The following is a 24,113-nucleotide window of genomic DNA, read 5'->3' as shown; positions in this document are numbered from 1 at the left end:
CCACAACTTGCTTCTGCACAATTTCATTTGGATTCTATGTTTATTGGAGTTGAAGTATGGTTGCAAGGTACTTTAAACACTTCAAGAAGGCTTACAGTGATTCCGATTTTTAGAAGTCTGGATTCCGTTGGCCAAGTGTTGCCCAGGAAGTTCAGATTCAGACCCATTGACCAGCTGACTATTGACGAATGTTTGGGTGTTTGCTGATCCAACAGGAATCCATTTGAGGGCTTCAGATTCCCAATGTAAAGTGAGAAGTGGGATGATCAAATTTACTGTAAGAACTTCATATTGCTGCTCTGAAGTTTAAATGAATTAAATAGCATTTAAAAAATATAAACTGATTTTCATACACACATGGGGTTGTTACTGGCATCGTGAAATATGTGGCATAGCTGTTGGCTAATGCAGAGAAAACCTTTAATGTTTCATTATTAAGTCTCAGCAATGTAAGACGATGTCAGAAACATATTTGAAAATAATCATCTGCTTTGATCTAGAGATGATTTTTGCTCTATTTTTCTCCCATTTTAAATACTGTTTATTACTTTGAATTTTAAATAATTCATGACCTTCCTTAATTTTTTGGTGTATGGTTATATGAGTCTTTCTGTTTGTTTGTTTTTGTTTTTGTTTTGTTTTTAAATTCAATTAGCCCTCATCGAATACATTATTAGTTTCAGATATAGTGTTCAATAATTTATCAGTTGTATATAACACCCAGAGCTCATCTTTTTTTTGACAGCATTCTAATGGAAGGTCTTAACACCTTGATCCCCCTCACCTATCTGGTTTTCCTGCCCATCTGGGTTCTTTGCCCTCTTGCCCAGGCACCTTTATTCTCTAATCATGCCCTTACTCCTCATTTGGAATTAAAGTATACCTCATTTCATGAAATTATAGTAAAGAGCAGATGATAGGTTGTATTCATTTCTTTAATGAAAAAACTCAATGTTGCCAATCCTGTGCTCTCTTTCCTTCTTTTAATGAATATTTTATTAGGCGCTAATGTCCGAGCATCACGGTTCTGGTTTCTTCTTCAAACGATGCCTCAGGTACTGGTTTCCACTGCTGTCAACCTGTTTGGCTGCCCACACCAGTTAAAATTTATTAGCTTTGTGATAAGCAAGTTTCCCATAGCTGGTTAAAGATTCATCTTTTGGTGAGAGCACAGTGTGAATTTCTGCCACTCAGAACGGATGGGCATTTCTCATCAAGGAATGCATTTGTCTTCAAGGTCCAGTGATTTGAACTGTTCTGCTACAAGGCCTTCTTACTCCAAAGCTCTCTCTAGAGCCTGTGTCTATGCCTGAAAGACCCACTATTAGAGTTCTTTCCTTGAATAAAACTATTCTGGCTCCTGGAGTGCAAGTAGAAGATATAGGAAAAACACAATGTTCAATCTACTTCTTAAATGACCTTGTATTCTGAGCAATAAGCATAAATGTTAGAATTTAGGATGGCTGAGCAATGAGAAGAGGTTCCACACAGAAAGTAAATAAACTTTGACAGTGAACTCTCACACAATCCTGTTTTCTACATGGTGATGTTGAAAGGAGAGGCAAAGCTAGTCTTCTATTCTATGCGCCAGATGAGGACAGAAGGAAAAGAAAGCCTGGATGGTGACCTTCAGAGTTTCAGGGGTCTGGAGATGCCATTGATTCAAGAAGGTATCCTCTTGGTCCAACCTCAGGGGGTGGGCTGCCCACAGCAAGACCATTCGCAATTCAGGAATGGGCATGAGGGATCCCTGGGTGGCGCAGCGGTTTGGCGCCTGCCTTTGGCCCAGGGCACGATCCTGGAGACCCAGGATCGAATCCCACATCGGGCTCCCGGTGCATGGAGCCTGCTTCTCCCTCTGCCTATGTCTCTGCCTCTCTCTCTTTCTCTCTCTGTGACTATCATAAATTAAAAAAAAAAATTAAAAAAAAAAGGAATGGGCATGAGAGGCCTCCTCCTTTCCCAAGGAAAGAGGCTTGCCCACACTTATGGTTATGCTATCATACAAAAGCCACCAAGTGTGTGCAAGTTCCTACATTCATAGGCTCTCCTTCCCTTCCCAACATTTTCTTTTTTTAGATTTTATTTATTTATTCATTAGAGACAGAGAGAGAGGCAGAGACATAGGCAGAGGGAGAAGCAGGCTGCCTGCAGGGAGCCTGATGTGGGACTCGATTCCACGACCCTGGGATCACAACCTGAGCCAAAGGCTGACGTTCAACCACTGAGCCACCCAGATGCCCCTCTTCCCAACTTTTTATTTTGAAAATTTTCATACTTACAGAAAAGTTGTAAAAGAAAAGAAAACCCCACTATCAATACCCAGATAACCTCCCCACAGATTCAACCTAGAACAACCTTGAGTCAACAGTTAACACATGTGCCTCATTACTCTCTCTCACTCATATTCTCTCTCATTGATGGAAAGTTGTCTGCATTTATCATAATGCTCGACTCATAATTATCTTGGCAGATATTCCCTGGGAACAAGAACATTCTCCTGGTAACTGCAATGGCTTTATCGTGCCCAGAAACATCAACAGGGATTCCATGGTACCCCCTAAGAATCAGCCCCTGCCTCGATGCCCCCAATTGTCCCCAAATATCCCCTTATGGTTGTTCTCCTTTACTTTTTTGAAGAAGGATCTAATTGAGGTTGTCACCTTGCATTTGGGTTTTACGTCTTTTTAGCCCCTCTCCATCTAGGACAGTCTCTCCTTTCTTCCTAGAATGTTGACTTTTTGAAGAATCCAGGACAGTTTACCTGTAGAATGTTTCCTCTCCAGGAAATACCCACTGTTGTGCCTTTTGGTGGACTTTACTTTCCTTGTCCTCTCTTTTTTTCTAAACTGTAAGTTGAGACTGGGGCATAAAGTGACTTTCCATGGTATTGAACCTGTACTTCTGGGAAAGTTTACCTCAGTCACATTCCCAGGTTACATAAGTCCACTGAATTTATGATTTGTTATTTAGCCACCACACGCATGGTAGTTATCTCCATCCTTTGCTGCCTCTGGGAGTGGGAGTGGATTGACTCTGCACCAGATGCAAGGCACCCTATTGGAAAGAAATGATCTCGGGACTGGAACATGGCACAAATCACTGAAAAGCATCATTGATTTCTGCCTTCTCCCCCTAATTCCATGAACACAATTAACTGGAGCTTGGAAGCAAAGGGGAATATTTGATCCTAAAGGAAAGTCTAACTCTTAATCTCAGCCTGATCCTACCCAGACAGCAGGGCATTTCCCCTACCTCGGATCCCACATCTGCACACCATTTCCTCTGAGCTGCTTCATGAGTGTAGCTGTCCTTAGTCCACAACCACATTTGGTGGGCAGTGCAGGAGAGACTGCAGTCATGTGCAGTGTGAGAACTCCACGATACTACTCATCTGAGTCTTAGCACCTTCCCTCATCAGTCTTGCTGCTAAAAAAAGTGGAATATTCTACATGAAAAGTAAGTGAGGCAATACACCAGACAGAGTAGACAGAGTCAAGACAAAGGGGGTGGGAAAGGAGAGAGAAATGATGTCTGATGAATCCTGGAGTTACTAATTCAGTGTCACTCAAATCTGAAAATGGAGTACAGATTTTATGTATCAGGAGAGGTGAAGTCTCACCAGCCAGGTGTAATAACAGCAGCCAAAGTTTATTGAATGAGGGCCTTAGGCCAAGCACTTATCTTGTATGTGATTATCTCATTGGAAGCCTCATAGCCTCTGGGTTTGGTAAGATTACCATCTATAAATTTGAGGCACAGGGAGGTTGAATAGTTTCTCTAACCCACACAGCAATTAATTGGATGAGCTGAGATTTGGACCCCAGCATATGAGATTCATGAGCCTGCCCATTAACCGCTATGCCATGATTTTTCTATGTGGCCCAAGAAAAGCACCTGGGAAGGAAGAGGCTGCTGCTGAGCCACTGTGTCTCTAAGACCTACAAAGGAACTCAAGCATGCCTGTTGTTTGATGCTCTGACCTAAGGGACCACCTTCAAAGTGTCCCAATATAGTTGGAGGCATGCGGGTGAGCAAGCCCTTTGTGTGCCAATCCCTGTCACATCCAAGGATACAAAGGCAGCCTCCAAAGATGACCAACGGATATGTCAAGCAATTGGAAATCTGTGCACAGATTGACAGGTTCATGTTCCCCCCAACATATCCCTTCCCCTAGATCTGCTCATTCTATACCCAATATGGCACTCAACAGGATCACTCTGGGGGCAGGTGCAGTGAGATAAAGAAAATGAGCTCAGTGTGATCCATGCCTTATTTATGAAACTCTGAACAGCCCCTCCCAGCCCCCGCCCCCCAAAAGTGAAAACAACAGGCTGCTTTAGGAGAGCATGCATCCAATGAACCTGGCTGTGCTCAGGTGCCAAGGCCAGGTCAGTACTATGAGCAGTGTCCTAGCTGTCGACGACATCCATGCAGTCAGCACCAGTGCAGACCGAGTAAGAGGGCAGCAGGGTCAGGGTTGTGTCTGGATGTTGGCATCAGCGGTTCTTTGCCAAAACACTGGTTTATGAGTAACCCATCTCTTACTCTGCCTTTGTGAATCTGCTCAAAAGCTACCTATTCCATGAAAAATCTCTGGACGCTGGAAATAATTAGGTCAAAAGACACAAAATACTGCTGAAAACAAATCACTCCTTTTGTAGTTGCAATGAACTCCGAATGACATCCTGTGTATTATTTTTGCTAAAAGATTGAAGTGCAGACACTTAAGGAAGAAATGCAAACTGAAACAAAAAGACACTTTGTTCTGTTTTGTTTTTACATATCAGATTGACAAAGACTTAAAAGTTTAATAAAACCCAGGAGAGATGAGGATGTAGGGAAATAATCCCTTTCACACATTGTTAGTCAAACATGAAGACCTTTATGGAGAGCATGGTAATATCTGCAAAATTATTTTTACAAATATACCCACTTGACTTGCAACTCCACTTTTAAGAATTTATCCTTCAGATATGGTTGCACAAGTGTGCGAAAATGTACAAATAAAAAATGTTCACGGCAGCATTGTAATTAAAAAAAATCTGGGTATAACTTAAATGTCCATTAATAGAAAGTATATCTGTAAAAATGATACTATGTAGCCATTAAAAAGAATAAAGCAAGTCTGTATGTGTTGAAATAAAATATGCCAAGACATATTATTAAATAAGTAAAAATAATCATTTATAAAGTAAGTTTCATAATAGTGTATACAAACATTAAAATATGTATTTTCAGTGCTTATGAGTGCATGGAAAACTCTGCAGGATATATAGCAAATTGCTTTTTTTTTTTTAAATCTAGTTTTGTTAAGCAGTTTCACACAACCAGCTGTTCACAATCTGCAGTTAAACATTGTGCATTCACTACTATTCAGTTACAAAATCTTCAAACAGGGGATATATAGGAAATTATTAGCCATGGTTACCTTTAGAAAGTGGGGGTATATGAGGGAATTTTTTAAATTTTTCATCTTTCATATCCTTCTCTACTGTTGAAGTTTTTAAAATGAGCATGTACTACATTTATAGTTTTTAAAAAATTGGCTTCCATTTTTTAGAAATAGTGACACTGCAAATTCCTGGGTCATGCTCAGAATTTCCACACTTCTCTTTTCTATAGAACATACAGACCATAAATAGCACCCAAGTCTGAAGGAAAGGAACATAAGCCATATTATCCAACAGGGCCTATCTTCCTACTGTCCTCAAAAATCCTTCCGTCCTTCTGACTTTTCTATTTATTACAGAAAGTTTTGCCATCCATTTGTGCTCATCAGCCCACCCCACCACCACCACCACCACAAAACCTGTCTTTCCTACCGTAGTAAACAGCACCCCCATCCACTTAATTGCCCAAGCCAAAAATCCAGATCCATTTCTGTAGCAGAGATAACATTCTATACTTCAGTGTATTCCATTTCATTTTTTTTTTTACCTTTTTTTTTTTAAGATTTTATTTACTTATTTGACAGCACACAGGAGCACAAGGAGGGGCAGTGGCAGGCAGAGGGAGAGGGAGAGGCAGGCTCCCAGCCGAGCAGGGAGCCTGATGTGGGGCTCAGTCCCAGGACCCTGGGATCATGACCTGACCTGAAAGCAGATGCTTAACTGACAGAGCCACCCAGGCAGCTCCTTTTTACCTTTTTCAAAAGATTATTTATTTGAGCGGTAGAATGCATGTGCATGAGCACAAATGGGGCAAGGGTAGAGGGAGAGGAAGAGAATCTCAAGCATCCTCCCCACTAAGCACAGAGCCCATCGTGGGGCTCGATCCCATGACCCTGAGATCATGACCTGAGCCAAAACCAAGAGTCAGACGCTCAACCAACTGAGCCACCGGGGTGCCCCCCCCCCACACTTCATTTTTCAATCCCTGAGCAACCAGAAAGATTATTTTCTAGCTTCCCTTGCAGTTAAGTAATGGTCATGGAATTACAGGTAGAAACTGCACTTCATATTTCTGCTTCTCTTGTGCTGCCTCAGAAGTCACATAGACACTGCATTGTGAATGGTAACGCCACAAGGTAAAGGAGGCTCTATCTACCTGAGTCCCTGAACCAGTGTGTGGAATAGAGTGCCCCTCCCCCTGCTATTTACCAACCAATGTTTAGAGACATAATGTGAGCTAGAAATGAATTTCGTTGTATTAAGCCACAGGGATTTGGGGTGTGGTGACTTCATGTATCTTAATATATCTTAAGTATCTTACTATATTGTATTTAAGTATCTCAATCTATCATCTTTTCCTCATCCCAGACATTTAACTAATTCACAATCCTCTAGACTCTAAAACAGATCCTGCATGCTCCCAGCCTCCAGCAGGCCCACTACCACAGCGTGTCTGGGACTCTTTACAACCCCACCTACCATCAGCGATGGTGTCCTCATGGTCATATAGTCCCAGCTTTGGATATCGCTGTTTAAAATCCCACTTTAAAGTGTGATTTCTTGGACAAAGTTTGGTGCCAACCCTCAGTGGCTGGTTCCCTGGGAAGCTGATTCAGCGATGGAAGTTGGTGTACAGAAAATGTATTAGGGAGTGATCACAGACTCCTACCTATGGGTGAGAGGAATAGAGCAGGACTGTGTGCCTAAGGGACGGGTAGTGTTTGACTTCTTAAACTGGGTGATAGATAGGCATTTATTTTATTAATACTCCTTTATCTGTACATACACTATTGTAAATAAATGATGTATTTCACAGTTTTAAAAGTTTGTGTTTTGTTCTTAAGTTTTAAGAGAGGTGAATTACAGTGGGTCGTCTGATAAAACGCTCCAACATCAGAATTCCTGGCATTCCTGGTATGTTACCTTGGGCAACCATTTAAGTTCCCCATACTTCACTTTATTCATGTACAAAGTGAGTATTACAATAATATTTACTTTATAGAGTTGCGGTGAAGAGTAAATATGATTATTCACATATAGAAGGTTAAATAGCATCCCTCCAAAGCTCACGTCCACCTGGAACCTCAGAATGTTGCCTTATTTGGAACTACAGCCTTGGCAGATGCAATCAATTAGGATGAGGTGGTACTAGATTAGGACAGACCCTAAAGCCAATAACTGCTGTCCTTGTAGGAGAAGGAGAGGACGTACAGAGGCATGTGCATGCACCCAGGGAAGAGGGGGATATGATAGAGGCAGAGATGGAAGTAAAGCACTACAAGCCAAGGAACGTGAAGAACTGTCAGCAACCACTGGAAGCAGGAAGGGGCAAGAGAGGACTTTTTCCTAAAGCCTTCAGAGGGAACACAGCCCTGCTGAAACCTTAATTTTGGACTTTGAGCCTCCGGAACCGTGAGGGAATACATTTCTCTTATTTCTAGCCACCCGGTTTGTGGTTCTATGTCATAGCAGCCACAGGAAACTAATGTAGCATGTCCCAAGCTGGTCTTTAGCCCAGAGAAAGTACTCACTAAAAATTAGCAATTAGTAGATAAATTCAAACATCTGTGCCAATTGTTTGACCTGAAACCTTCTCCCTTGCTCTTCCAAACCTCTTCAACATTTGAGCTAGTATTTCACTTTCCTTCACATTACAGTTATGTGAATGTTCAGCTTTCCTGCTGGCCTACAAGCTCCATCAGAAAGAAACCAGATTTTAGACAGTGTTTGTGTCTCTTACGGCACCAAGCACTGTGGTAATAAAATAACTATTTGAATGCTTACTATGGGTTAGGAGCAGTGCTTGGCACAGGAGTTAAACAAAAATAACCACACTGCTCTTTCTGCCCTTGATAAGCCGGACATTTCTGTGGAGAGAGGGTCAGACAGTTGAATCACTGTGGGCCTGTGATAAGTCCTATAACAGAGACAGGTAAAGACCTGAATGAGGAGGAGGGCTGACTCATGCTTACCTGGAAGTGCAGGTCAGACTTCATGTACAAGGGCTTGTTTCAGCTGAAGTTTGAAGTGTTACCAAGCAGATGGGGACAAGTGAGGGCAGGGACCGCCTATGCAAAGACCAGACTATGATGGCCTGGTGGGCAATGCTAAGGAGTTTGAACTCTATCCTGTAGAAATAAGCAACAAGCAAAAGTGTAATCACATTTAAATAAGATTATTTTGGAGCAAATGGCTGACGGCTCTTATTTGAAGAAAGGTTTTTACTGTTAAGTCTCAATATGACAGGCATTGCCCTGGTGGCTGCTGTCTCATTTGAGGCTATCCCATACTTTCCTGGGCCCCATGTCACTCTGAAATCAAAGGGAAAGTTCAGAATTTTCTCCTGTGCTATGTGCTATTTGCTATTGAGACATGGAATCAAGGGATGGGAGCTAAGCCCTGAAAAGACAGAGAGATTCTAGCAGAACCCAATAGAAATAGGGTGTGATTTGGGGGCCTTGACGGACAAAATAGTGAGAAGAGAAAAAAGGGGCCAATGAGGGCAAAAGTAGTGACATTGCCTCTCTGTGAACTTTTAAAAGACCTCGGCCCAGGTGAGAGTTGGCTGGGCAAGCATGAGTTTCTCCACACCCTGGGAGCTCTGGGAAGACAGAAGAAGAGAGCAGACTACAAAGTCAGGTAGCAGACCAGAGCTAGCAGGAGGGGACAAGGTCCTTCAACCAAGGGCCAAAACAGAATTCTCAGGGCATCCCATGACTCAGCACAAACAATGGTGCCTCATGGTGGCCAAGACGCTGAACACCAGGCATAAGGCAGCTCTCAGAAGAACTTGGGGTCATCATGATGGTGAGCACCTTTTACAGGCTGAGGTTCCCAGGAGTTCCTCTCTCCCTGTCTATATGTAGTCTTCTCACAGTTTGATATTTGTGTAGCATAGTATTTTCTATTCACTAAATGTTTTTTTCTGTTAAGTCAACTTTGTTGAAGTATAATTTTAATTCAGTAAATGTAACTATTTAAAATGTACATTTTGATGAGTTCTGACAAGTTTATACACCCAAGTAACCAGCGCTATAATCAAGATGCAGAACATTTGCTTCACCTCAGAAAATTCCCTTGTGTTGCTTCCCAGTCAATTCTTCCACCCCCAGCTCCAAGCAACCACTGATCTGCTTTCTGTCACTGTAGATTAGATTTGTCTCTTCTGGAATTTCATAAAAATGGAATCATACAGTACGTACTCTTTCTGTGTCAGGCTTCTTTCACTCAGCATGTTTTTGAGATCCAGCCGCGTCATTGTATATCGCAGTAGTTCATTCTGTTTTTATGGCTGACTAGCATTTCAGTGCATGAATATACGTCAGTGTGTTTATTCACCTATGGATGAAATTAAGGTTGTTTCCACTTTTTAACTGTTATGAATTAAGCTTCTATGAACATTTGTCTACACGTCTTTCTGTGGACATATGTTTTCATTTCTCTTGGGTAAATATTAGGAATAGGATTTCTGGGTGTTATCCTTTAAAGTGTGTTTTTATAAGAAACTGCCAAACTCTTTTCCATAGTGGTTGCACAATTTTCTTTCCCACCAGCAATGTATGAGAGTTCCATTGTTCCACATCCTTGCCAACATTGGCTTCCAATTTGGTGTGTCTTTTTAATTTTAGATTTTCTAATAGGTGTGTAGTAGTTTCTCCTTGGCTTTTAATTTGCATTTCCCTGATAATTAATGATAACGAACATCTTTTCATGTGCTAATTGGCCATTCCTGTATGAAATGTGTCTTCAAATTTTTTTTATTGGATTCTTTCCTATCAATACGTTTGAAGAGTTCTTAAGCATTCTGCTATAAGCACATTGTCATATGTATTTCAAATATGTATATATGACTGGAACCGTGAAAAGATTACCGCTTCCCCCATTAAATTACGTTGGCATTTTTGTCAAAAATCAATTGTGTGTGTGGATCTACTTCTGGATTCTATTCTGATTCTTCAATCTAGATGTCTATTCATACACCAATACCGACTTGTTTTGATTCCTATTGTTTGAAGGTAAATCTTGAAATTAGTATAAGTCCTCCAACTTTGCTCTTCTCTTTTAAAATTGTTTAGGTATTACATATCTTTTACATTTCTATCTAAATGTTAGAATCAGCTTGTCAATTTATATATTTTTAAAATCTGCTAGAATTTTTATTGGGATTACATTCATTCTATAGATCAATTTGGGAAAAACTAACATGAAAACAATATTTTCCAATCCAGGTACATAGTACTTCTCTCCATTCGGTCATTTGGCTCATTGAGTGCCAAATTCAGTAATCCTGACTCTGTGCGAAAAAGAATCAAGGGTTCTTGGGCAGTGGCTCACAAACCTGGGGGAAAAAGAAAAAGTTCTTCCCCTAAGCTTCTCAGATTTCTCTTGGCAATTTTCCAGAATCACTAGAAGCTTTTAGATACTCAATCTACAGGCATGTATCCTCTCTTCTATTCCCACTTTGATAACCACTGTGATCTTGAGCCAAGTTATTGATGGGAAGATATGTGGGGGTGGGAAATAGCTCTAAATGACATGGGGTCATTTACACTATGGGTACTTAGAGTGGGGCTCTGAAGAAAAGTCTGAACCTGTATGTAATGCCTGCTATAAAACTAAAGTCCTATAGTTTGCAACAAGTTCTGGTGAGAGTGCTTCAACCCCTTATTGCCATGGAAATGCCCCAAGGGCCATAGCCTAGGTAGGTCGTTATCAAAAGTTAACACTTGAATGAGTGATTAATCACCTTGGAAACAGTCTATAGTGCTCTGTAGTTTGGGGGGACTCTTGAAGAGAGGAGCATTGTAGGTGAGAAATAAGAAAAACTCTGGAACATTCATACATTACAAATAAAGTTCAAAATATGCCCAATATTTTGGCAAAGAAAGATCAGTTGGAGCACAGAAAATGTACTGCCTTCTTTCTGCATTATAGCACCCACATAGTTGACTAACAGCTACTGCCTATTAGCAGGACCTGTCAGGCTGACTTGCTTATCAGTTAAATAAATATAGGACTATTCATGCAGATTGTCCCAAAATTCCTCTGCACTAGCCTAATGAACTCCTGTTCATCCTTCTAAGCTCATCTCAACAGCACTTCCTCTATAAAACCCATTCTCCGTTCCCCACATTAGTAGCTGCCCCTCTTTTCTGCTCACATAGAACTTTAATCATAACTCAAGCTTTGTACTTTCTATGATAAATCACAACTATCTTGTTTGCCTGTTTCTCCCCCACTATTCCAGGGACAGGTTGCTTCAACGGTCATCATTTATCTCCATCTCAGACTTTGCCTCTGAACTCCATTCCCCTAAAATCCAACTGCCTTTCCTGACATCAATGTTGGGTCCACCAACGGGAACTCAAACTGAAAATACCCAAGGCTGAACTCATGACATCTCTACCTTTTCCAGTGTTTGCTCTCTCTTGGTGAATAGCTTCTCTATTTCTGGCTGGGCAAGCCAGAAATGTACAATCATCCTTGACACCCACGCCCCAGTCATTCTTCACACCCACATCACTCCATGACTCTACTTCCTAAATACCTCTAGACTCTCCTCATATTCATCCATTCTTGCTGTCATCACCATAGACCAAGCTGGCAGCAGCCTCTCTCTTACACGCTTGCAATGTCCTGTTACTGATCCCCCCACATATTCTAGCCTGCCTCTCACCCATTTACCCCACTGCAGACAATGTAATCTCTGCCCTGCCTATAACTCTTCAATGTCTTTCTTTACTCTTGGAGTCAAGACTCAATCTCTAACATCACCTACAAATAAACCCCTGTGTAGTCTCAAGCTGGTCCACCTCAACAGCCACTTCTCACTTCCTATGCTCCAGCTGCCCTACCCTTTTTCCTTTAGATCCTTCTTTTTTTTTTAACTTTTTATTTTTAAATAATTTCAGACAGACAAAAAAAAAAAAGGTGCAAAAATACTACCAAGATTTCCCATGTACCCTTTACCCAGCTTCCCTAAATGTGAACGTCTTACCTAACCAGAGTGTAATTATCAAAAACAGGAAATTAATGTTCACATGCAATACTAGGAACTAATCTACAGATCTTACTTGGATTTCCACAGTTGGTTCAGGATCCAGTCAATAACCTCTCATTGCATGCGAGTGTCATATCTCCTTCATCGCCTATCTGGAGTGACCTGTTCTTTCTTTGTTAGTTATGACTTTTACAGTCTTGAAGAACGCAGGGCAGTTATCTAGTACCATAATCCTCAATATGGGTTTGTCTGATGTTTTCTCATGTTAAATTCAGATTATACATAATTTGGCAAGATTATCACAGAGGTGATGTTGCATTCTTTTCAGTGTATTATATCAGGAGGCATGTGATGTCAATGTCTCATTATTGGTGATGTTAACTTACCTTTGAGCCCTTGTTCAGATGGTATCAGCCAAGTTTCATTATTGTAAAGTTACTTTTAATTGGAAGGAGGGAGGGAGGGTGAAGAAAAGAGAAATTTTGAATGTATGTAAATATTGTTTCTTATTATACTTTTACTTACCAATTTTATCATCAGTTGATGATTCCTTCACGTGACCATTATTATTGTGCTGTTTTGCAAAGGTGACTTTCTATTTCCATCATCCATTTTAATTTATTAGTTGGGATTCTACTGTAAGGAAGAGCTTTCCTCCCCTGTTTATTTATTCAATTGTTGATTATCACTTTGGACTGATGGATACGTATTTTATTCTATAAGTTATAATCTGCTGCTATTATTATTTATTTTATAGCTCAAATTGTCACAAATTTTGGACTTGACCTTTTTTCATTGGCCTGAAAGTAGCAAGTATTCATCTGCCACGAGACCTTTGAACATTACTGTTATGTTAGCTTGGAATAATCTTCTAACCTTCCTCATCATCATTATTCCATCCCCAATTTCTTTGTGCAGTAAATTCCTTTAAAACCTTGAGATCTCAGCTCTGATGCCTATCTTTGGGAAAGCCTTCCTTGAGCCACCTGGAAGTGGTTGGGGATCCTACTATAAGTTTTCAAAGCAGTATTTACTTTTTCTTCATAGCATTAACATATTTCAAAATTAAACCCTTTTTGTGTGAACATTTCTTTTTTTTTTTTTTTTTTTTTTGTGTGTGTGAACATTTCTAAGAGCAGGGTTTGTATCTGTTTTAGCCTAGCACATTAGGAAGCCTTCAGTAAATTATTAAGATTGCAGTAATGAATAAATAAACTTAATACCTGAAAGTAAATGGGTAGAGATCTTTGCAGAAATGCCATATTGATGATTCATTTTTACTCTGAGAGAAAATTTTCCCCTGAATCTCATAGATCCAGATAAGATATGGTTGACAGTTTGAAACAATGAAGATTCATTTAAAAAAAAAAAAATCATTGAAGTCTGACTCAGTGACTTGGATAGATCTAAAGATTATTGCCTGGAGGTCTCAATTACATGCACAGTGTTTTATTTGTCTTTGTTTCTTTTTTGTTTTTTAAATATTTTATTTATTTATTCATGAGAGAGACACAGAGAGAGGCAGGGACAGAAGCAGAGGGAGAAGTAGGCTGCCTTCTGGGACTCAATGCGAGACTGGATCTCAGGACCTAGAATCACACCCTGAGCCAAAGGCAGACACTCAACCACTGAGCCACCAGGCATCCCTTGTCTTTATTTCCTGCAATGGTAAAAATATATGTGCATCCATATCCCATATATGACTTGTGACATGAATTGTGGGGGGAAATGTATGACTAGATGTGAAGAGCTCTATACAACTTGTTGCTCTGATTCCTGATTGTCTATCATAAGTTTGTTTCATTAGGACATGGCAGGTGACATACTATAAGTTAGATGTTGAAGCTTATACCAAACCCTTAGAATCAATTTCACTCTCTGTTCAAATAGGATTCTCACTGAGCAGATTTAATTTTTAATTTGGAAACTTGAAGTGCCAAGGTTTCCTGATATTTGAAAACAGAAAGCAGACCTTTTTTTGGGCAATCTGAGAGTGATGCTCTAGGATAGCAGTATGGTTTATTTTCAGAAGCCAGTTGCCTAGATTCTCAGGTAGATGTCAAGATTGCAGAGAAAAGTTCTTTTAACAGGTGACAGTAGGTGGGAGCAGCTGTGCACATCTGTAATCCAGCCCAAAGGCCATACCTGACCTTGGGAGTTTTAATTATCTGAGTCAGCAAGGTTTAAGAAAGGAATATAAAGAATATTACTTGGAAAATGATTACTTTCTCTGGGTAAAGTCTCCATAAGCAAGAATTCTCTCTAATGCCTATCTACATACTTACTTTGGAATGTTACCTATCCATAAACAATCACGTATGAGATTTACCCCATTTGCGAGCCTACCACAGTTTTGTGAGTGATTCCAGGGAACACAAGACTCCTGGGTCAGAGACAAAGGACACTGCATTACCCATAGCAATAACAGTTAACTAGCATATCAGAATTTTTTCACCACAAGTGTTAATTCCCACAAGGCAATGACAGCTACACATATAGGGAGTTGCATTCCAGGAGAGGAACCCTGGGCTTAGGGAACCTGAATTTTTTATAATGGGCACTAGACACATTTACTTTGCTAGAGGGACATATTATTTTTATTATACTAGATTGTAAATATACCTGCCATTGCTTCAGGGAAAGATACTGTCTCCACTTTCCAAGGTGGTAGGCAAATCTGCTCTGTTCTAGGGAAGACATTATCTCTATCACCAAGCTGTGTGCTATAAAAACATCCTTAAAAAGATAATTGGAATAAAATGATGCAGTTAGTGCATTGATGGTAAGATGTACTGAAACAAAAGATAATTTTATTCCAGTAGCATTTTTGCCCCTCTGTCCTCTCATTGAAGTCCCACCATATGTGTATACCTGAATGTTCCCAATCTCTTTCTGTTTTGTTTTAAAGATTTCATTTATTTATTCATGATAGACACACAGAGAGAGAGAATGAGAGAGAGAAAGAGAGAGAGAGAGGCAGAGACACAGGCAGAGGGAGGAACAGCTCCATGCAGGGAGTCCGACATGGGACCCGATCCTGGGACTCCAGGATCTCGCCCTGGGCAGAAGGCAGGCGTTTAAACCACTGAGCCACCCAGGCTGCCCGTCCCCCTCCATCTCTTTCTAATGGCCCCTATGCATACACACACACACACCAAAACTCATTTGTTCTCTGCCTCCAAATCCCTAGGGCAATTATCCATTGTGTGGTGGGGCAATTCGTACTCAGGTACATCTTAGGTAAAGGCCAGTTGGTACAAATGCTTATGAATAAAGTCATTTTGGTGTTGTGGGTAAAAGGATGGAGGCTCTACCAGTCCTGATGTCTCATATCCACAGGAACTAGTGACACATGCCTAGAACGTAGTCAACACTGAATAGATACTAGTTATTGTAACAAAGTACGCAAGACTTCTGCAGTTGTAACAAATTAGCTCAAATATCAAAGGTTTTTTATTTTTTATTTTTATTTTTTTATCATGTCACTTGTCCACTGCCAGTTGCCTGGAGGCCCTGCTCTGCACTGTCCTGACTCCAGGACACAGGCTGTCAGGGCAACCATTATCTGAAGTGTCACTGGTTCCTGGGGCAGAGGAAAAGAACTATCAGGAGAAACTAGTACAGACAATTCAGTGCATGGGCTCGGAAGTCAAGTATACCACTCTAGTTCATAGGTCACTGTCCAGATCCGGTGATATGGCCCCATGCTCAGAAGGCAGGGAGGCAGAATATTTGGGGACAGCATGGTGATTATCATAGCTTTTATTTATTACTATTATTAAAAATTATAATAATGTATCCTATGGTAGACATTATAGCTGCCTGTTCAGCATTCTTATGATTTTATTTTTTTTATAATAGAACCCCAGTTTTGTTTAGGTCTCTCTCCCCCTGCCCAGAGTCATGGAGCTCCAAGGAGAATATGATTGACAACCTTGACATGGCGGGCAGGCCTGACCGGTCAAAGGGCACTTCCACCCTTCTTGCTGGTGACTATCTTAGCAATGAGCACAAATAACTCAGGCCATTGGCATTCAAACAGAGATTTTAAGTTGCTGGAGGCTCAGGGGAAACTCATTTTTCAGTCTTCTTAAAGAGCTTCTAGAATAGACTTCTTTTTTGTCTTGTGGATATTGTCAAGCACAACTCTGAGTCCTGAAACCAGCTGGAGCATCTTCTTGCCCTCAACTTGAAGATGAAGCTCAAAAAAAAAAAAAAAAAAAAGACCACAGGGAGGCAGACCTAGAGCCACTGGATAGAGTGAACCCTAAAACCCTCTGGACTTTCCATAATGAAGCCTCTCTCTTAAAGCTAACAGGAAAAGAATTTTTTGTTACTTTTAGCCACAAGCAACCTAACAATACTGCTATCTTCCTGTTGACCTAGAGAAAGAAGGGCAGTGCATTCAGATCGGGAACATTCGGGTATACACACAGAGTGGGGAAGGAGCAGAATTGGGACAGCTAGCACCATGGGTGGCAAGGAACCAGCAGTGGCAACAATCAGAATATGTGCATAATGTCTAAGGTCTGCCACCACACCCATCTGCCACCCCCTCCCACCACCACCACCAAATTTAGCCATGAGCCCTGGCAACATGAGCATTCTGCTGGCCCATTCTGAAACTCTTAATCTCTTAGGAAAGATCTATTACACTGTCTGGAATAAGGCACTATTCTTAAGACCCATGATTAACCCCAGATTTTGGTCTTCAGTGCAGATTTCCTGCTGGTTCTCTCTGATCCCTCTTGAAGGATGTGCCTCTGGGTTTAACTACAGTTTCCAAGACCAGGTCATGAGACAGTCATGTAGCATGATTGCAAACCTCCCAATTGTTGAGCTGCTGCACACAGATGGTGTCCAAGTGTCATAGGAGAGGCTTTTTTATTTCCATAGGATCAGGCCGAGTGTTTGCAATGCACTTTGTGCCGTGGCCACGCAAGCTTATTGGTTTTAATTTACTGGACTTTAGTTTCTTTAAGTCTTTTCTCAAGTCATCTTCTCTAAGGCATATCAGGTTCGAGTCAGAAGGCACGTCTTAGATCAATATTCTCAGCAGGAAAAGGCTCTGTGAGCCTCTGACTGCATGGGTAGTCTTTTATTTCCTGTGTTGTTCTAGTTCATCCTGAAGGGGAGAATGACTTGTTTTTCATCCTGCCATATTAAATAAAATCCTGGTTTAGAGTGAGGCAAGTTTTTATAAGGAAGACAAAGGGGTTGTTTTTAATAAACAGAGTGGAATGATAAGAAATGTGCTCTCTCTGTAGCAGTTCAGTAACACAATAGAATCAGGAGGACCTCCAGCTACGTGAAGAATTGTTGTCCACAGCACTGATCAACAACCAGCTGTTTGCTGTCTCTCCCAGAAATAGAACTGGAAGGAACAGGCTTGAATTGTGGCATATAGGCTTTGGGTCAGATAGGCTTTAGAGAAGTTCAGGAAATTTTCAAAGTAGCCCAGGTTGCTGTTGGGGTGGCGTCTGTCCACCATGATTGCAGTGAACACCAGTTGCAGGGAGTGGACCACCCCAGGGCTCGCATCTGTCTTGTGGAGGCAGAAACAATCACCTGACCCAATGCTGCAGCAAGTAGAGATGGTATTTTCCAGGTCAGTCAGGTGGTTTTATGCTGGCATAAAAATGAATGTTTTCTCTCAGAAGCAAACAGCTCATGTAACGAGGCCCTTGGAATGCTAGCAGAACATCTTCTCAAGGTTTTCTTCCTGTCTTTCTTCACTGGGTAATTTCTATGTGGCAGTCACTACTTCATCTCTTATAGGTACCCCTTGGCACCTCTTTTTATGCCTCTGCTTAAATGCTGTCACAAGGCACCATGAGACACACCTGGGTCCAGGCCCTGGCATGTAGCAGAATATTAGCTAAGCAACTCTGGGGATCCTGGGTGTTACTTAGAAAGGAAACCCTGGACAAAGCAAGTTTCCCTTTAGTCAGGGCAATGGAGGTCAGCCTGCAAGGGGCTTACAATCTGATGGGAAAGGCAGCATGCAAAATACAACTCTGACATCCTCAGGCTTCACCTGTTGGTGACCGCAAATAATTTCCTTGTTATCTCAAATACAAAGATGCCAGCCTACAACTTTCTACCTATTGTCTGGCACAGGGGCTGAGAAGCTCGATGAAAATCTGTTGCAACATACAAGTGAAATGGTCATGAGAGGCAAGGGGGGGCCGCACCCATGTCCACAGACCGCCCACGACACTGGCAAAGTCCGAAGGGGTTCTCATTCAATTTATTTTATTTTTTTAAAGATTTTCCTTATTTATTCATGAGAGAGAGAGAGAGAGAGAGAGAGGCAGAGATAAAGGCAGAGGGAGAAGCAGGCTCCATGCAGGCAGCCCAATGTAGGACTCGATCCCGGGACTCCAGGCTCACGCCCTGGGTCAAAGGCAGATAGATGCTCAACCCCTGAGTCACCCAGGTGCCCCAGAGGTTCTCATTCAATAAGTGATCAGCTAAGAGAATTACAGCTGAAGTTTTCACTTGCAATAACTAAGAACAGTAGTTGACATTTATGCACCACTTACCGTGTTTGCAATATCGTCCAAAGTTCTTTACAACAGGTCCTAAGAAGGGGGTTCTCTTATTACCCCAGTTTGTAGGTGAGGAAGCTGAGGAACAGAAAGGTTAATTAACAAGCTTAAAGTAACACAGCTTTGCACCCAACTGGGCTGGCTCTGCAACCTTCAGAGGCTGGAGAGGCAGGAAACTGCAACGCCAGATTGGGATGCAGTCTGCAGCTGACAGGAGGCCAGGAGGAAGCGACAGGCAAGGCAGAGAGAAGGCAAAACCAAGCGGTCAAGGGATGAAGGTTCACTACCAATGTAATGTGACTCTTTAAAACAGAGCTGCCCATGTCCACGAAGGCAGCAGCACAAAGGAACTAACCACATGGGCTCCTAGAGCAGCTACTTTGAAGGAGATGAGCAGCTTTTGCTAAGCGAGTTTGCCCCACCTCTACTTTCAACTTTTGTGGGAAAATTTGGTCACATACTCCTCTACTAGTAACTACCCAAACTACTGCTAATTTTCAAGGTATTAACTATGGTTTTTCTAACTGTGAAATTTCAAAGGATAAAGAATGGGGATTAAATATAGATAAAGAATCTTCTCTGTATTTCAGGGAGAAAATGCAACTGCCATCCCTCTGGTTGTTTGAGAGGGTTGGTTGAGACATGACCAGTGTTCTAAATAATATCAAAGGATATTTCAGCCTCCAGGGATTTTTCAAAGCCACATTTTCTTTTTCCCAACCCATCCTATTGTGGGTTTGTTTGTTTGTTTGTTTGTTTGTTTTTCCCCAAAGCCAAAGAAATAGAATTTGGAATCCATCTTAAAGTTTTGTTAAAACTCATGCTTGCCACAGTCTGATTTCTTTCAGATTTTGTCCATCTTCCAAATTCAAAATATAATTCTATTAATAACACTCATGGCCAAGTGTCTTTATACTTGGAAGCTAGAGAGTAGAGAAGTTGTCCTCTAGAATGTCTTTCTTATTGTAATTTTGGCTATCTCTGGTTTCCCGTTTCTCTCTCTTTTTAAAAATCTTGTCTATCTTCCCCTGGCCCCAATTTTTTTATTCTTCTATTCTGCCCAGGCCAGAATGACTTAAGCAATGAAAAAAAAAAAAAAAGAGTAGGAATACTTATTCTTTATTTACAAGACAACCTCCTTTAACAGATTCTAAGCTTTAGACCTGGGAGCAAGAACATTGCCTTCTAAATATTTGTGGGCTGGATCTAGGTTCCTTGGTTGGAGGCATTCAAAATGGATGGAAATGCTTGGCATAACTCTCAAGGTTATAGTTTTATAAGGGCCACTTGTTATTTTCCTTTGTTACATAATCCTATCTCATTTCTGCCCCTCTTGCAATAGGCTTTCCAGACTAGTGGACTATCAAGATGAGAAAATCTGACTCTTGAACTGAACACATTGCTTTGAGCCCTACAGATCACTGTGGGCTTCTTGTATTTCCAACTCCAGCACAGAGAAAGTGGTACTTTTATTTCAGCAAAGGCTCAGTTAATAACATACTTTTGATTTTGGAACATTCATGACGGAAACCGGGTTAGGAAATCCCATGTCACCGTACTTCTTGCTCATATTTGGAAACCTTAGGGAACACCAGCAATGTCTGGCAACAAACCAGGCTTCTCCCTCTTCTCTGTGTCACTGATCTCATTTCTTCGTACTCCGTCAGACTCCAGCCAGGAGAACTTCCCACACACATCTTGTACTGTTTCGCCCATCTCCATGCACACACCAGTCAATGAAAGCATTTATGGGGCGCCTACTATGTGTTGAGGGACGACTGTGTTTCACTCTCCATTCTGCCAATTCCTTGATTAAAAGAGTGGTTCAGAATAACTTTCCAGAAAATGTTCTCTGCTTAACACCACTCTCTCTAACGACTCCATAAATGTGTCCTCTGGTGAGCACAGCTGCAGCACTGCCTAAGATACTGTTGTGCCAGTTTTTGACCATGACCCAAAGGGAGGAATAAATGTGATGATACAACAGCCCTGTACACATACACACATGCACATACCCCTTGCAAATACAGTCAACGAAAACAAAAGTTTCATGAAAGCAATATTTACTATGTAGGATGTAGTTGACTGTTTTAACTCTGATTTGATTTCATAAAACAAAAATACTCCTCTTTAACCACAAAAACTGATCTCCTGACTGGCAGTTTGAAAAACTCTAGAGAACTCTGGGTATTTAGAAAGCTTAGAAGTTAGAGATTCTAAAGGATGAATCTATAATTCAAACAGGGGGTGACTTAAGAGTGTTCAGCAAGTGTGGACACCTGAGTGGCTCAGTGATTGAGCATCTCCCTTTGGCTTGGGGCATGATCCTGGGGATCCAGTCCTTCACTGGGCTCCCTACAGGGAACCTGCATTTCCCTCTGCCTATGTCTCTTCCTCTCTCTGTGTGTCTCTCATCAATAAATGCATAACTCTTTTTTTTTTTAAAGTGTTCAGCAAGTGTTGTCAGAAAACTGAAGATTGCTCCAAGTAAGGTACTTGTAGGCAAATGTTGGGTTTGACCAGATCCTCTGAATTCCTAAGAATTAATTCATTCCTTAAAGCAAACTTTTTTCCCTAAGCATCAACTCCAACCTAGACTTGAAACACATGAAGAATGGATGACGTTTTCATCCTTCAGGAGCTCATGGCTTCATGGAGGACACAGAAAAGTGACCTAGTAATCTTGCCCCAGTGTTCTAACAGCTATGCCTGAGACCCACATGGAGTGCTTTGAGAGAAGCAAGGGGGTCCCTAATTCAGAAAGGGATGGATGACTCCTTCTCTCTAGACCAAGAAAGTTATGAATATTTGTGTTCAGAAAGTATGGAGGCTCTTGAGTGGTCCCTGACTATAGGGAAGAATATGGATGGGGAAATGATCAAAAGTGAGCCTCTGGAGGGAGGTGAGCAAAGAAGCTTGAATTTTCTCCTGAGAGGTTTTAGAAGGACAGAGGATAACCAGGTTTGTTTTTGAAAGATGCTTGGAGAAGCAGTGTAGAGGATGCTGGCCAAGAAGCCACACTGGAACAGAGGGTCTAGTTAGGAGTCTGGTATCAAACACCAGAGGATAAATAGTTCAAAGGGCCTTGGCTGAGGTAATGGTGGTGGGAATGAAGAGGGGAGGCCTCTGAGGAACATTAAGGACACAGTAGCAGGTAGATTAAAGTAGGTCACATTCTAGATGGCTCCCAGATTCCTGGCTGGCATAACTAGAGTGGTGTTTGGGCCATCCACTCAGATGGAGAATGCAGCAGGTGGAGACATGGTTGAGGGGAAGGGTTCAATGATGGATATAGTGAATTTGAAACTATGGTGATCTAATAGCCATTTGGATCCAGGGCTTGGGGAAAAGTCTGATCTGGCTTGTTAGACAAAGAAAGCTACAAGGCAAAATATATGAACTAGGACAGAATCGGAAGACTGGGGATGAGGCCCCAAATTTAGGACAATTACTATTTTGCTGGAGATCAGGCATTCTCATGACTCGGGTAAGTGTGGAGCTCTCACGGATAGCAGGAGGAATGAAGAGTCTTTAGTGTATTTATTTGATACAGTCCTTCCTTCTGGAGACTTCTGGAGATGACACAGGTGCCAGGTAGAGGTCACAGCTAGGTAGTCATTCACAAAAAGCTCATTCTGAAATGTTTGCTGGGTAGGAGGTCCCAGATTCCTGACAGATTCCCAGTATTCATTTCACACACTGGATGTTGTCTTTTAGAGGAACATATACGCTCAATTGAGAGGGTGTTTTCTTTACTAGGTTTTAAGCTCTTCCAGCTGTGAAGCACAGCACTTGGCCATCGTATGTGAGTCTACAGAAGGCATAGGGGTGGGAAGGTAGAGTTCAGGGTCTGTTCTAGGTTCTTGGAGGCAGTGAAGCGCAGTTACGGGCTGAGCTGTATTCATCTGTTGAAGTCCTGACTTACAGCATGTCAGAATGCGACTGTGCTCAAAGATAGGATCTTAAAGGAAGAAATCAAATTAAAACGAGGTCTTATAGGCGGGCCCTAAAATCCAACATAAGCGGTGTCTTTATAAGGGATGATGGCCATCTACAAGCCAAAGAGAGGGGCCGCAGAAGAAATAATCATGCTGACACCTTGATTTTAGGCTTCTAGACTCCAGAACTGTGAGAAAATAAATTTCTGTTGTTAAGGCCACCAGGACTGTGGTACTTTGTTAAGGCAGCCCTAGCAAACTAATATACTCACCTGTTGCTTTTCTGATGGGGGCCGGTATACACAAAAGCTTGGTGCATAGTCAAGAGGAAAATTGAGAAAAGCAGCCGGGGTTGGAAAGCCATGAAACGTGAACAGATAAATAGCACAAGTGGATTTAACAAGTATAAATGTACCTTCTGCCTCGCAGATTGCCAGGTTACTTCACAAGCCTGAACCGATCTGACGTTCACAACGGCCTCAGCATCCCCTGGGAACTTGTAAGAAACGCAAATTCTGGGGCCCTTATTAGATTTAAAGAATCAGAAAAGGGGAGGAGGGGGGGGGAGGGGAGGCTGGGGAGGCAAGAGCCACCCGTGTTTTAACAAACCTCGGAGGACTGTGATTGGCTCAAGTGTAAAGGGTGAGAAGTGACACGGGGCACGGTCCCCAGTCCGGAGGCCTCCCTGGCCGGGGGTGGCGTATGTGTGTGTGTGACGAGACTTTTCCACGGTCTCCTAGACAACCTGTCCGGAGCGCTAGGGACTGCAACGTTCGCACGCGTTGGAGGGCTTTATCCCGCAAACGGTTCAAACTCGGAGCGGCCACCCCGAGTCTCACGGGTAAGCGGCGCCCCTGCGGGCCCCGGGCGGCGCGGCTGGAGCCCAGCTAGGGCCCCGGGAGCCCCGGGAGCCCCGGAGCCGCCGGGCGCGGGCGCGGGCGCGGGCGCGGGCGCGTCCCCGGGCCGGGCCAGGGCGGGGGCGCGCCCAGGGGGTGGGTCGCGCCGCCCAGCCGGCCTGGCGAGCGGTCCGAGCCACTCAGAGCGCCCGGCGGCCGACAGCCGGGGGCCCTGCAAGTGCTGCCCCGCGCCCGCGCTCGGGGACGGAGGCTCCCGGTCGGCCCCGACCTGCCTGCGACTCGCTCTGCTCCGGCTGCCGCAGGGACTGCGCCGGCCCCTCGCCGAGAGCCGGCTGGCGTGGGGACTGTGTCGCGGTCCCCGGGACCCCGCCGGT

General features: G+C 42.4%; 1 protein-coding gene and 1 long non-coding RNA gene across 4 annotated transcripts in view; one reads left to right on the top strand and one right to left on the bottom strand.

The window, feature by feature from the left end:
• Positions 1-577: 577 nt before the first annotated feature.
• On the bottom strand, positions 578-23,611 carry LOC144313726 (uncharacterized). 3 transcript variants are annotated; one of them, XR_013379354.1, is made up of 7 exons: positions 23,492-23,611; positions 23,298-23,378; positions 18,939-19,022; positions 12,780-12,831; positions 9,596-9,731; positions 8,366-8,521; positions 578-1,087 (listed from the first exon to the last, which is right to left on the bottom strand). It is a non-coding gene; the product is annotated as an uncharacterized LOC144313726 (long non-coding RNA). The 3 variants fall into 3 exon arrangements; XR_013379355.1 differs by lacking the exons at positions 578-1,087; positions 8,366-8,521; positions 9,596-9,731; positions 12,780-12,831 and adding an exon at positions 15,156-17,547; XR_013379356.1 differs by lacking the exons at positions 578-1,087; positions 8,366-8,521; positions 9,596-9,731; positions 12,780-12,831; positions 18,939-19,022 and adding an exon at positions 20,758-22,905.
• Positions 23,557-24,113, top strand: part of SVIL (supervillin) — a 230,599-nt gene continuing 230,042 nt past the window's right edge. Inside the window, exon 1 of the mRNA XM_077896945.1 lies at positions 23,557-23,723. The gene's annotated coding sequence lies outside the window, so the exon portion shown is untranslated. The remainder of the gene's footprint in view (positions 23,724-24,113) is intronic.

Source organism: Canis aureus, chromosome 5 (genome assembly GCF_053574225.1).
Source record: "Canis aureus isolate CA01 chromosome 5, VMU_Caureus_v.1.0, whole genome shotgun sequence".
Classification (NCBI taxonomy): Eukaryota; Metazoa; Chordata; class Mammalia; order Carnivora; family Canidae; genus Canis; species Canis aureus.
Note: the sequence above shows the minus strand (reverse complement) of the source record. Positions and strands in the feature narration are given on the sequence as shown.